This window comes from Acromyrmex echinatior, chromosome 9 (genome assembly GCF_024713525.1).
Source record: "Acromyrmex echinatior isolate Ae372 chromosome 9, ASM2471352v2, whole genome shotgun sequence".
Taxonomy (NCBI): Eukaryota; Metazoa; Arthropoda; class Insecta; order Hymenoptera; family Formicidae; genus Acromyrmex; species Acromyrmex echinatior.
The window spans coordinates 2,273,076-2,287,833 of record NC_141860.1 but is presented as its reverse complement, the minus strand read 5'-3'; the positions used below and the strand labels follow the sequence as shown (position 1 = coordinate 2,287,833).

Below are 14,758 nucleotides of genomic sequence, written 5' to 3'. Positions count from 1 at the left end.
TTCAAAAGAACTAGATTTTTTCATTCGAGGAATCCGTTTATTACCGGAAAGGTGAGAGAAAGTTGTCGCTTCCGAAGGAGCATACTTTGAATAAACTCACTTATATAGATTTGTTTAAATAAACACATCTTTTTCATTTAAAAAGGGCGGAAACTTATTCCCATACCAATACATGTGCGCGCTTCAGAACAAACTAAACTGAGTTTTTTCCAACAGTTCTTGATTATTTCTCAATTTTCGCAATCGAGATATTATTTCTAAAGCGCCGAATTTCCGCCATCGATAACTTGTCGCGCGGGGAGTGGGGCAAGCGCCCCGCTCACCGCCGCGAGCCTCTAAGCTCGAACGGCGCGGCGCGTCTGGCCATCCCCATTCCTCGCGGCCGTGCGCGAGCCGTACCTTCGGCAATAGTAGGTTGAATGGACGCGCGTAATCGGCTATTTTTAAACGTTAATATCTCGTTAATTATTGCGAGCATTGCAAAATGGTACAGGACTTTTCTATTCAGTTTAATCCACTCTACCTGTTTGGAACCAGTATGGCATATTCATTACAATATATAATATATACAGGGTGTCTCTGTATAATATATACAGGGTGTCCCGCGAGATTTTTTCAATCGCAGGAAGGAGATGGGATTGAAATAAACATAACAGTCCTTTATCGTTTAGCGATATTTGTAATAATAATCGAGATATTAATGTTTGCAATTATACTAATGAGAGCGCGCCGATAGAAACATTCCGGCTGCTAGAAGTATAGCCACTTTTTCAAACATAGGCTGCGCCGGCAACACACGCCGCTCACACGTCTCATCGTACCGTACCAAAGAACTCGCGTCTATGGTAACCCGCTGCGCACATTCGCGATTACACATTAATTGTATAATACTAAGGCTGCAAAAATAGGACAAATACATAGGACAAATCATAATAAATTTTAATGAATAAAAATGTCGAAAGAGAGAAAATGATGAAACCTATGGAAATCTACGGAAAATCTAATTAATTTCTATCGTAATCTGTTGCTTCTCTAAATCTTGAAAGGAAAAAATTTTAAGAAAAAGGTATCCGAAAAAAATAATATTCTCTATCATTCTCTACCTATCGTTTTCTGTTAGGAGAATATGATTTCATCGGAATATGATAAAATATCAATAAAGACGTAATGTTTCACTGCAAGTTGGAATCTCTTTTTCTATGTATATTTCAAAAATCACTGAAAATGTGCCGTAATTAATAATGTATTTACGGTAGTAGAAATTCTAAATTCACTATCGCATAACTACTAAAAAAACTCTTTGTTGTTAATCGTAATAATGATATTTGACATAGCATTGTGCTCTCGAGATATAATTAATTATCGTAGGCGATTCATCTTGATCTACAATATTATAAAATCGGAGAAGAGTACATGTTTTTCTATCGTATTATTACAAAAACGTAACATATTGTGCATAGTAAATATTTCATGTATATCGTAATTCTCTAATAATATACGAGGGCAAGTCAATAAATTCTTAGAAAATCTGTCAGAGGGCACTCGCAGTGTCACATTACTTTTTGACAAATAGCATCTCTCAGCTGATTACTATGAAATTTTGAAATTCATCGCGTGGTTTCATTTCTGTAGACCAGTGCTCGGAATTAGTTGTCCATTTCGGCCAGATTTCTGAGACTCCCACTACCACTCGAAAATCGGCGGCCGAGCCGATCATCACGTGACATTGTGCCCCAGGAACGTCGTGATACAAAAAGTATGCTGGAAGCATATCTTCAGGCAAATATTATTAAAATATTTTCTTTCTTACATGATTTTTATTTTAATATTTAAATTTTTTATTATTAATATATTATGAGTATATTCTACAATAATATAATAAGCAATAATATATAATAGTAACCAATTGTTATAATACTGTAATTACGATATGGACAATAGCTTTTCACATCATCTCAGAGGTACTATTGTTGATGCATTTTTTTTTAAGTGGTTTCCCCAGTAGACCTATTCCACTAAAAAATAATGAAGAAGCTGATTAAATGTAGCTCGATAGGAAAACAATATTCTCTAATATAAAATATTTATAGAAATATATAAGGATGACAAACAGGAGGAAACAAAAGCAACTAATTTTTTTGAAAATGTTAATCTAACCTTCTAGGTCGTTTGTATTGGGTCGATTCTACTAGGGATGATATATCTACAGAGAAGTAGAAGAAGTAGTTCGCATTATCGAGGATAACGATGCATCGTTTAAAGAAGAACGTTTTTCCGTTTTCGTAAATTTCATTTTAGAGAAAAAGCATTCACACAAATATGTGGACCCGAACATCGAGAAAATTCGAAGACCAAACTTTCTGAGACGTGGATAACATGATACTAAAATTTTGAAGAATTCAATCCTTTTCTAGTATTTTCAAAGAAAAATCACATTGTAAATCGCAAAGTTCTGCCTAAAATTCTAGGCTTTGTTCCTCGATTTATACAGAGAATTCTCAAACAGTGTCAAATCTTGTCTTAACGATTCGAAATCACCGAAACGTGTATCCAATTGATTTATTAAGGACTCGATTATATTTAGTTGTTTTCGAAAATCACAATTTGTACCGTGATTCTTCAAACAGAATCTGGCAAGAAGGGAAAAAATGAAAAACATTATTTTTCTAATTGATGTTTGAATATTAACTTTCTGCGAAAAGAATCGATATGACTAATGAGTTGTTTGATCTTCTGTAGCTTTGAATTTAAAATGTTTAAATGGTTTGTCATATCAGTAATTAGAGTAAGCTCGCAAAGTTAATCTAAATTTTTAAAGAAAAATTGAAATTCATCACATTTTGTTGGAAAATATTCTTGCAAGAAAAGGAAAATCTCTCTTCTTACAAAGAATTTTCCTAAATCTTTTCCCGCACTAAGCCACCGAACTTCACAATATAGGGGTATATCTGTATAAAATGCGTTATGCGTCTCGAGAAAATGTTGAAACTTCCGATGAGAAAGGAATTTATTTAGGACCGCCTTTAATCATATTAATAATTTTTGTAACCATTTGCATTGCGGTACATAATTTCACAACTTTTCCACATAACGTTTCTTAATGGATGATACAATAAATAACAGGGAATTTTAAGCTTCGCTGCCTCAATTGCCTCGTTGCCTCCATGACCGAAAAATCTATTTTTCGAACCTGTTATTGTCTTTGCGCTGTCAGTTATGATAGCCGAACATTCCGAAAATTTATACCAAATTTCTGAAGAGTTTGGTTAATAGCTTCAAAAATATCAATTCCCGTTATCGTATCATGTAATGAGACAAAATCTAAGAGCTCCTCGACATGTGAGAAATTGTTTTACATGATTCAAGCAAAAATACTCAATTGATTCACACGTCGATTATCGATGCTCTCATCGAGACATAATGAAAAGAAAGAGCAAGAAGCTAATAAAGATTTTAATTTATTTTCTAAAGAGGAGGCAATGTCATCGATTCTTAACTTTACAGTTTTGTCATTTAATGGAATGCTAGCAGCTTCTTCAAGACTTAATGAATTTCCAAACGACTCTACTGCTGCAATGATGCATTCCTTTACAAATTCTCCTTCACAAAACGGCTTAGAATTTTTCGTAATTAAATTTGAAATTGCATACGACGTTGTAAGAGTTTTTACTGAAGGTAGCATTATCAACATAAGAACTTGAATTACAACCTTCTTTATAAATTAGTTTTATCCTTTAATTAAATCGAATTTTTCTTGGTTCACATTTTGAATAGTTCTTCGAATATTTAATATTATAATGTCTATGAAAAAAATATTTTTTAACAATAGAGGGTTGATAACCACACAGAAGACAGGTGATTTTATTATTAATGGAAGCAAAAAAAATTTCTTCCCATACCTTGTCAAAAAGTTGCATATATTTATCCATTCTTTAAGTGAAATCGATGACAGGATTACACTAAAATAAATAAATAATATACAAGCACTGCATTATTACACTTTGCTCTATTAATAAATACTAGTACATTTTTTTTCTTAGTAACATCACATATTTTTACACGTAACATTATCAAATGTAGTACTATCACACGTTTCACTACACTATTACAAGAAGCACTTTCTGTTTGTAAAAAAAAATCTCCAAAACATTATAATCCCACACGAAACCTTTAACGTACACTGTCGTACATGCTTTGCTACTAAACTAAAAAACCGTTGAGAAACAGCAGAGGAGAGAAACAATTGCACATCAACGCACGGCAGAAGAAGGCGCGTCTACATCCATATAGCACCGATTGCTGCGGAAAATTTTCAGAAATGTTTCAACATCTCATGTGCAACAATTCTAAAAAGATTCTGTAATATATTATATGAAATATTGCAACATAAAGGATTCTATCATATGAAATGTTTTAACAGAAATGTTTCTGTCTAAAATCTAAAATGTACCACATGCAACAAATTGAAAAACATATCCAAACAGAATAAAAATTATCATGACATCAAAATCTCTATCAAAAGTCTTTTTTTTTATTAATCATGATTTAATCTAACGTAATTTTGATATTATCGTGACTTGTTCAATTTAAATTGTGAATAACTTTTGTATATGAATGACTTTGCTATTCCAGAGCTATCTTAGAAATGTTCCAGACATATTTCGTAACTTTTATGAAATATTTCACTTTTCAGTTAAAATATTTCTGAGATACAGTTAAAATATTATCTGAGAATTTTCGATGCTATATGGGTAAATTGAACCGCGAAATGTAAAGATTCATATTATAACAATAGATTATAGAAAATACTATTTGCGTAATGCTATATTTAATTATGCTATGTATGATAGTACTAAAGGTATTAATGGTTATTGTAATAAAAATTCGAGTGTAATAATATAGTTACAAGACTGCCCTTCTTCGCAATTATAACATTATAATTCTGCCACTAATTTCATCTGAAAAATGAATAACAAGTAAGAATATATGTGCAATCTTTTAATAAGATGTGGCTTTATTGCATCTACACAGTGCGACAAATATGTTCCCGGACACGAATCACATCTCAGCAACCAGTGGCGACATCTGTGCGTTCAAACATGCATTTTAAAGGTTGAACATTTTGCTATCATCTGTCAAAGTTTCATTCATTTTGGTTGACATATAACGAAGATATGACAGTTCATGTTAAACAAGATTTTGATCGAGGTAGAAATTTTAATATGGAACAAAGAGCAGTGATTAAATTTAACGCAAAACTTGATAAAAGTGCATCAGAAATATTCCGATCGATACAACAAGTTTACGGCAGTCAATGTCTAGGTCGTACAACTGTTTTTGAGTGGCATAAGCGTTTTTTGGAAGGCAGAGAGACCCTTGAAGATGACAAAAAATCAGGACGGCCAATTTTGGTTCGAACACCCGAAATGATCAAAAAAGTACGTGATTTTGTTGCAAACGATCGCAATGCATCACTAAAAAATGATGGAGGAGGCTTTAAATATCAGTAGAGAAACGATTCGAACCATATTACATGAAGATTTGGGTAAAACGAAGGTTTGTGCGAAGTTTGTTCCACACATATTAAGAAGCGATCAAGAACTTCATTGATTGTCCGTCAATGTTTGGCTCGAAATCGTGTCTCTGTGTTAAACCATCCACCGTATTCACCTGATTTGGCCCCCTGCGACTTTTCATTATTCCCAAAATTGAAATTGAAATTGAAAGGACGCTTTTTTGATGACATTCCGACCATCCAATCAGCTTCTACACAGGTACTAGAGGCAATTCCGCAAACTGAGCTAGAACATGCATTTGAATCACTATTGAATCGCTGTAACAAGTGTATTGAAGCCAGAGGAGAATATTTTGAATAATAAAACCAAAAAATATGCATATTGTTGTTTCAATTATGATTTTCAGGCCCTGTCCGAGAACATATTTGTCACACTGTGTATTTATAATAAAATTATTTATTTATTATATTTCTATCTCTCCGAAATTCACAAAAATAGAAAAATATTCTTCTTGGACGATACATCGCTATCCTCGCCAATGTGAATTAGTTCTTTTAAAATCTTTATAGATATATAATATTTAATAAAATTGTATTAATGTGTTCGATAGCAATGTTAAATTAGAAGTTTATGAGTAGAAATTATAACTAACAAAAAAAATGAGACAGATTCTTAGAAATATAATAACGGAGAAAATGTTTATTGTTAATACTTTTTTTTAATTTAATTAAAACAATGAAAAGTGGAATATTTAAAGAGAGCAGCATGTCATTGACGAACAAGTTAGACTATATTAAGAAAAAGAATTATAAGGAATCAAAACAACAAATTCGGCTATAAGCTGCGATTCTCTAATTCAGGATGTATTAGAATGTATATAGAACGGACTTCTAGCCGTTTATGAAAATATTATAAAACGGACTGCTAGCCGTGCAACTTTATATACGAATTTTACCTTAATAGATGCTCGAAACGATTGATTAAATTGAGTTGACCATACTTATCTTCTTTTATATTTAATATAGATTCAAGAGATCTTGATGTTAGGCTAACAATCTCAATCGGGCTATCAGACTCTCAACCTGCTTTTAAAGTCACGGTTTTAAAAGAGATTTTCCTTTAAAGTTTGAAGATAATCTGTGTTTCTTGTTTTTGCTACGGATTCTAGCACGCTTGAACAAAAAGAAAAACAACCACTCGTCATCGGCCAATGGCCGATTCAAAGAGCGCGCCCCAGCCTGAGAGAGAGACAAAAAGAAACGGAAGGCACTCAGTGCCATACACGGTCATCTTCGTGATTATTTGAATCGTAATCGACACACAAGCATATAATTACCATAGAATGGCAATTTCTTCTCTCTCTCTCTCTCTTTTTTTTAACATAATGACACAGAAAATTAAATTCATACTGTTAAGAAAATTACTTATTTTTCTTTCTTCTAGTTTTTTATTTGTATTTACATAGTATTTTAATAGGTTTATTCTGCTAAAAAATAACAAAAAAATGATCAAATACATGACTCGGCAAAGTCAAATTTTACAAAGTAAAATATTTTATGATGTAAAATTTTATTTTATCGAGTCACATATATTTAATCATACTTTTTTTATTTTTTAATTAAATAAACCTAAAGAAACTATTTGAAAAACGTATCAATAATAATACTTTCAAGATAATATGGAAAGTCATTGTCCACATTATAATTATCATATTGTAATTTGTAATTATATATTGCAGAATATAATATGTTAATAATAAAACATGTTAATAATAAAAAATTTATATTTTAATTATTTATTAAAATAAAAATTATGTGAGAAAGAAAATATTTTAATAATATTTGGCGGGAGAGTAGCACGTGACGCTGTGCCCCAGGAGCGTCACGTGAGCGATCAGCGGCTCGGCCGCCGAGTCTCAAGTGGTAGGGGGGGTCGCCTCAGGAATCTGCCTGAAATGGGCAATTAATTCCGAACACGGCTGTAGATGATTAAAACGAACAACGTTTGTATTTTTTGCAAAATGGAAAAAAAACGAGTTTCGTGCAGTGATCAAACATCTATATATGAAAAGTTTAAAGCTGAAAGAAATCAAAGTTGGATAATGTTCATAGCACATCTGCACCAGCGTGACTGTATACAATTAGGTGAATGAATTTAAACCTGGTCGTACATCCACATGTAATGCATCTCATTCGGGACGAATGAGCCTCCAATAGAGGTTGCTATGCCAGAAATCATCGATAAAGTCCACGATATTGTTTTGACTGATCGACGAGTGAAAGTGCGTGAGCTTGTTGAGGCCATAGGCATATCACATGGTACAGTGATTTCAATTTTGCACGAACGATTGGGTACGAAAAAGCTATCGGTAAGATGAGTGCCGCGTTTGCTCACTGTGAACCATAAGCGCGACCGTATGACGATTTCAAAACAATGTTTGGAGATTTTTTAACGTAATCCAGATGAATTTCTGCGTTGATTCATTACTGTGGATGAAACATGGATCCATTACTTCATACCCGAGAACGAAGGAACAGTCAAAACAATGGACTTCACCGAGTGAAGCTCCGAAGAAAGCGAAGACCGCGAAGTCGGCCGGAAAGGTGATGACCAGTTTTTTGGGATGCTCGCGGTATAATTCATATCGATTACCTTCCGTCGAAGTAAACGATCAATGGCGATTACTACGCAGCCTCATTGGACTGTTTCAACAACATTTTAAAGAAAAAACGTCCCCATTTGATGAAGAAGAAAGTGCTCTTCCATCAATGGACGGGTTTACACGTGTCCGGCATCGATGACCGAAATTCAACGAATTCCGCTACGAATTGCTTCCCCATCCAGCATATTTGCCAGATTTAGCCCCCTGCGGCTATTTCCTGTTTCCAAACCTGAAGAAATGGTTCTGAGGAAAGAGATGCACCACCAAAGAACAGCTCATCGCCGAAACAGATGCTTATTTTGAAGGGTTGGACAAATCATTATTCGGATGGCTTGAAAAAGTTGAAGAATCGTTGGATCAAGTGTATCGAGCTGAAAGGAGACTATGTTGAGAAATTAAAATGAATCGATAAAAAAAAATGTATTTTACTATGTTTTTCTAAAAACTTATTGACTTGAACTCGTACTTATGAAAGGAGAACGTATAAAGAATTAATCGTGAATATTATAACAGATTTTCACGTTCGTGAAAAAAGAAACAATTAGGAACAATAAAAGAATTTGATGTTACAAATACAAAATTGAAGGATCACTTAAATTTTCAACGTGGAAGTCTGTTATAATTAATATTCATGATTAATTCTTTATACGTTCTCCTTCCATAAGTATCTTATTAGAGAATTACGAAGTACATGAAATATTATGCATAATATGCTACGCTTTTTGTAATAATACGATAGAAAAACATGTATTCTTCTCCGATTTTATAATAGATTAGGACGAACCGCCCGATAATTAATTATATCTCGAGAGCACAATGCTATGTCAAATATCGTTATTACGATTAACAAAGAGCTTTTTTAGTAATTATGCGATAATGAGCTTAGAATTTCTACTACCGTAAATACATTATTAATTACGGATTTTCAGTGATTTTTAGGTAGTAGGTTCAACAGTAAGTGGTTCAACAGTGAACATATAGTAGTACACTATGAACCATTGCGATATTTCATAAATTTACCAGACGTTATCAGATTAAGCTGTTATTATGCAGCGACTTGCATTTGAACCCCTCGGCTCTCCAGTCGGCAGGCAGATCGCACTAAGTATGGCAGTGTGGGATTACATTTAAGAAATTTTGGGTTGCAAAGTAAGTTTTTTTCGTAAGTTTTATGCATTTTTTATGTTTTTGTTGTTACTCTCATCATTTTTTTCATTGTGCAATAGTTTTATATACACATTTAGCTTCAATATTTTGTAAGCAACTTTTTTCTGTTGTATTATTTTATCTCATTATTTTGGAGATTATGTAGTCAACAACGAACCATTTCTAGACTACATACCTATGTTTTAGACTATATACCTATGTTCTAGACTACGTAAAGGTCAATATTCTTTAGGTATAGAATATCCTCACATTTTGATAAAAATGCACTCATTACATATACGTTTTTGCACGAAATGAACAAATCGAGCAGAAAAAAGTATCTCTCTGTCCCGCGAACCGAGATATTAAGCGTTAAAGTTGATGACTATTAGGTTAATCTGGCAATTGCCAGATTCGTTCATTTCGTCCAAAAACGCGTTGAATGAGTGTATTTTTATCAAAATTTGAGAACGGGGTATTCTATACCTTTACCCAATAATCTTCAAAATGATAGTTCATTGTTAACAATAATAATAGTTCATTCTTTATAACATTATTTATTATCTTTCTTTTTTAGAATGGCGCAGTCTAAATCTAGAATGAAGGGTAATCATTCTCCAAATAGCTCAAAGCTATGACTTTACATAGACAAGGAATAAGTATTCGCAAAGCGGCCAAACAATATAAATTAGAATATCCCACACTGCGCCGTTACATAGCTAAGAATATAAATATTAACAATAAAGAATTACAAGACCGATTCCTAATTATGATGTTAATAAAATATTTATAACAGAGCAAGAAGAAACGTTGAAAGAATATGTAAAAGAATGCGCTCTAACTTTTTATGACTTTTTATACTTTTTGTTTAACAAAATACCCCTATCACCCGTAATTTTACATAGATTTTAATTTAATAAAATTTTTTTTTGCAGAACACGTATCCACAGCGCTCTTTTACCTTTCTTTAAAAAAGTATATAACATCTCATGTATTTTGTAGTGTTTGTCTTCTTATAAACAGTATATGAATTAATCAATTTAGTACACATTTTTTCCGAATATGATTAAAATTAAAGGTTACCATGAAATTCATCAATGAAATTCAATCATGGTAATCTTTAGGTAATTATATATTGTGAACATGCTTTATTAAATTATAACATAAATTATATATTGTATATTGAAAACATGCTTTAGCCTTTTTGAATCGATTATCAATCAAATATTATTTTGTTAACTTGTAATTTGTTTTAATATAATAAGCGATTTATATTAATGTTAAGTTAGTTGAAATTTCTTTATACAAATCTCTGGATGTTGCAATTTGTTTATCGAGTGGTCGTTGTAAATTAGTTCTAGTCGCCAATTTTTATTGTTCCTCTCATCACACAGAGCTTTAACACGAGCGGTTGCAAAAAAATGCTACTCACCATAAAACTGAAATTTTATTTCCATCGAGAAGATTTTGGAATTGATGCTAAGTGCATTCTTTTGCAACCGCTCATAGTATAGATATCCGTGTGATGACGTGGGATGAACAATAAAAAGATTGGCGACTAGAGCTAGTTTACAGCGCTTACTCGACAAATAAATTACAACACTCAGAAATTTATATAAATGGTCCTTAACTAACTTAACATCAATACAAGTCGCATATTATGATGAAGCGAATTACCAGTCGACAAAACAATATTTGACTGATGACATAATTCAAAAAAAATTGCGACGAGTAGGGCTAGCATTTCTTAATAAATTCAAGGTCGCTGAATCCAAATTCGCCAGTGAAAAATGCCTATCACGTCAAATTTTTTAGATAAATCGAGTAATATGAGCCAAAAATAGCTCTAAAGAGCGAATCTTTTTGTTTCGTTTTTTTTTTACATGTGAGTATATATAAGAGTTAATAATTCTTACTTCTGCAAGTCTCTGCAGATCCTCTATAAAGAAATTAAAAAATCATTATTTAATGTCTATAATGCATCGTCATTTGTGAGTTCTTTTTGATTTCTTTTTTTTTGTAAAGTCAAATTATATATTTATAATAAAAAAATTAATTGTTTTTATTGAAATAGTCTTTGCGTATCTTTGCGTATTATATAAATCATTGTAAATTTTTCTCGAATTTTCTCAATTTTTATGACAGCTTATGTTAAGATACAATATCGATCGGCGTCGTCATCGTCAGTCGGCGTCGCCCAGTGATACTGATAAACGAGAAGGCGCAAATATACGAGTTATCGCCATGCCGCCATAACGGTTTGCCGACAAATCGTCATATGTATTTAACTATCGCATAAACGAACGATAGAATGATTCAGACACAATTCAGACACATAAATTTATATATAAAATATTAGGTGTAGTAAAAAGAAATCCATTATTTTTCCAAATCACGTAGACGAGATACAGATTACTAAAGCCATCTATTATATTGGAAAAATAATGGATTTCTTTTTACTACACCTAATATATAATTATTATATATATATATATAATATTATATATTTTATAATTTTTCATAAAATATATAATATATATGTATAATATAAAATATATATAATATATATTTATACAATCAATCGATGCCTTGCGAGCAAATACTGAGTGACAATGTGCAAATAATTTATTCAAATAAACATATCAAATACGCAAACGTTTCGATCCTGATTTGTATCCTTATCAATGCTCCAAAATTATTGACAATATGCAATCATCCAAAGATAAAGTAATGTAAACAATATAATATATTATAGGACCATATATGTGATAACACAAACTAAAAAAAATCAAAGCCTTAAATGGCTTAATAATATCACAGTTGACTAGAAATTTAACAAATTTTTTATGCTTCGCATCTTCGAAACGATCTTAATAATGTTGAATGACAATTAAAATCTGTAAATAATTATTTCTTATTGCAAAAAATATTACCTCGACCGGGAGTCGAACCCGGATCTCTTGCATTCCGTGCGAACGTCCTAAGTCTTTAGACTAAGACTTCCGGGGACGACATACGTAATATATAAATTCACACAAGAATCATACAAGCATTAAGATAGATCATTTAAGACTTTGATTTCTGTAGTAATGTAGATGTCATCATAGGGGAGACTAGGGATAATAGATTCATTTTTCAGTTTCGAATTTTTACAGATGAAATTAAGAGATTTGTCGAAAAAATGAATTTTACACCAGTTACTACATTTGATCTATCTAATAATATTTTAATAATAAGATAAAATTGATAACTATGATAATATGAAAAAAATGAATTTTTTTAATGCATTCCATCTGATTGAACTAGCCCCGGGACCGGAGTAAGGTGACTAATGGTATGGGATAATTTGATTAACATTAATAAAATGAAGGTTAATGTATATTTAATCTTTATCATATCAATAAAGCTTTCATAAAAATGTATTTTAAACATAAACGTATTTATAAAACTTTTATAAAAATGCATTTTAAACACAAACATATTTATAAAATAAAAAAAGTATAACTTTGTATGTTATTATCAGATAATTTATTTAATCCGAATCATTATCTGAATTAGTTATAACAAACATACAATTATAATAAACATAATACGATAAGTTATCCTTTATTTAGAATGTGTCTATATACATCATCACAAGATTATCCTTTCAATTATTCTTAATGTTTTCACATTATTATTATAATAATACTACTTCTATTACACTTAAAAATCTTATCTTTTTTAGATGTTACGTCCTACAGACGCCACGATTCTTTTCTTCGGCTCCACGTCGCGACTATGGTTGGTGTCTGCGAGACTCAAGCGGAGCCTTCTAATAACGGTCTGACAGAATTGAAAAGAGGAACCGGATAGGCTCCGCGAAAACTCGTAAATGCCAATCAACCCGGAAGGAATAACAACCTTAATGCAGACCCGAAAGGAGACAAAATTGTAAAAGACATTATAAATGCACCGAAGTCACGCAATAGTAAAAATCTAGGCTTTGTCATCCGAGACTGACAATTTCATCGCGCTTAAAAAAAATCATAAAATGCATGGGATAATTTCCCACGGTAGCGTTATCTAAGATCAGACTCGCGACTGACAATGGTAGCCCTGCACGCAAACCTAGTTGTGCACGCTAACCATTTGTTTACCTAGCCATATTTTCCACGAGAATAACAGAATTCGTCATCCGTCTGGAGCAATCTTGACTCTTTAAGGAAAAAGCGTAAATCACTTCTTTTCTTCTCGAAACTACTCTAACGATTAACAACGATAGGACGCTATAAAAATCGTAAATCTCGCATGACATTGCAACTAACTTTTGCATCTAGACAAAGGGACACAACGCCCTTTTTTCAAAGTATAAATAGAAGTCCCGCGGAAGCGTCAGTACGAAATTTTGAATCACTCGGTCCACGTTAGTGAAGTTCGCGCTCAGTTACAAGTTAACTCATTGTCTCGGGCAATGCGAAAATTATTGGAACCCACGTTAATCACGCTAGTTCGCGATTCCATCCGAGTGCAAACTTGTGAGCAAATCGCAACTGGAATTACCAGCCATACTCCACCAGGCAACTGCCCTTCGGACGCTCTTCGCTGACGATGGATCTCCTTGGCCACTCGCCTAGAACCTACCCGATATCTTGGGTCAGGTAATAGTAAGTCGCATTTATTTCCAATCCACCCTCGCGTTTCCCCGCATGGAAAATGCATTGTTCTTAAATATATTTTCACGCGTTTCCAATGAACATGCGTCAATTTTAATCCTTCGGTTCGTAGTGCGTACCATCAGGAAACACGGACAAACCTCCTATGTCCGGAGGAGTAGGCGGAACCATTCCCCAGGGCCACCCACAATCGCGCCGCCACAATCGACTGGCGAACAATCGTCGAGATCTCCTATTCACCAACACAACCGTTGGATCTCACTTCTCCTCCTGTTATCGACCCTGTTATCCAGAAAATCGGTTATTCGCCTCCTCCTCTCGAGGAACGATTCCCTCTCCCTCCTTCTCATGAAGAAGGATTCCTCCTCCTTTGGATCAACTCCCGCCCCTCCCGTTTCAATTGAATCCCGAGCCGATCGACTCGAATGTTCCGGTTGTTTTCGTCCCCCTCCAATGAAGGGGACAGATTAGTCACTGTATACATCCGGAAATCCCACACCTTACACCGTCCTCTACAAGCACCTCATCTCGATGTGCTCCTGCAACACTTTCATCGCTTCCCATACTCATTAACTCTTTCCTCTCCACACACACACACACACACACACACACACACACACACACACACACACAACTACATTAGCTAACTCAATCATTTTACCATAAACAAATCGATTGTAACTAAAATTAATGTTTTATATATATTAGGTGTACAAATAAGTTTTCGCCGTTTGACAAAAGACGGCGCGACTATGGTTAAAATTGTCTGATGTAAAACA

General features: G+C 33.2%; 1 pseudogene; it reads right to left on the bottom strand.

Annotated features, from left to right (window-relative positions):
- Positions 1 to 2,121: 2,121 nt before the first annotated feature.
- On the bottom strand, positions 2,122 to 3,058 carry LOC147908494 (general transcription factor II-I repeat domain-containing protein 2B-like; annotated as a pseudogene).
- Positions 3,059 to 14,758: the final 11,700 nt, after the last annotated feature.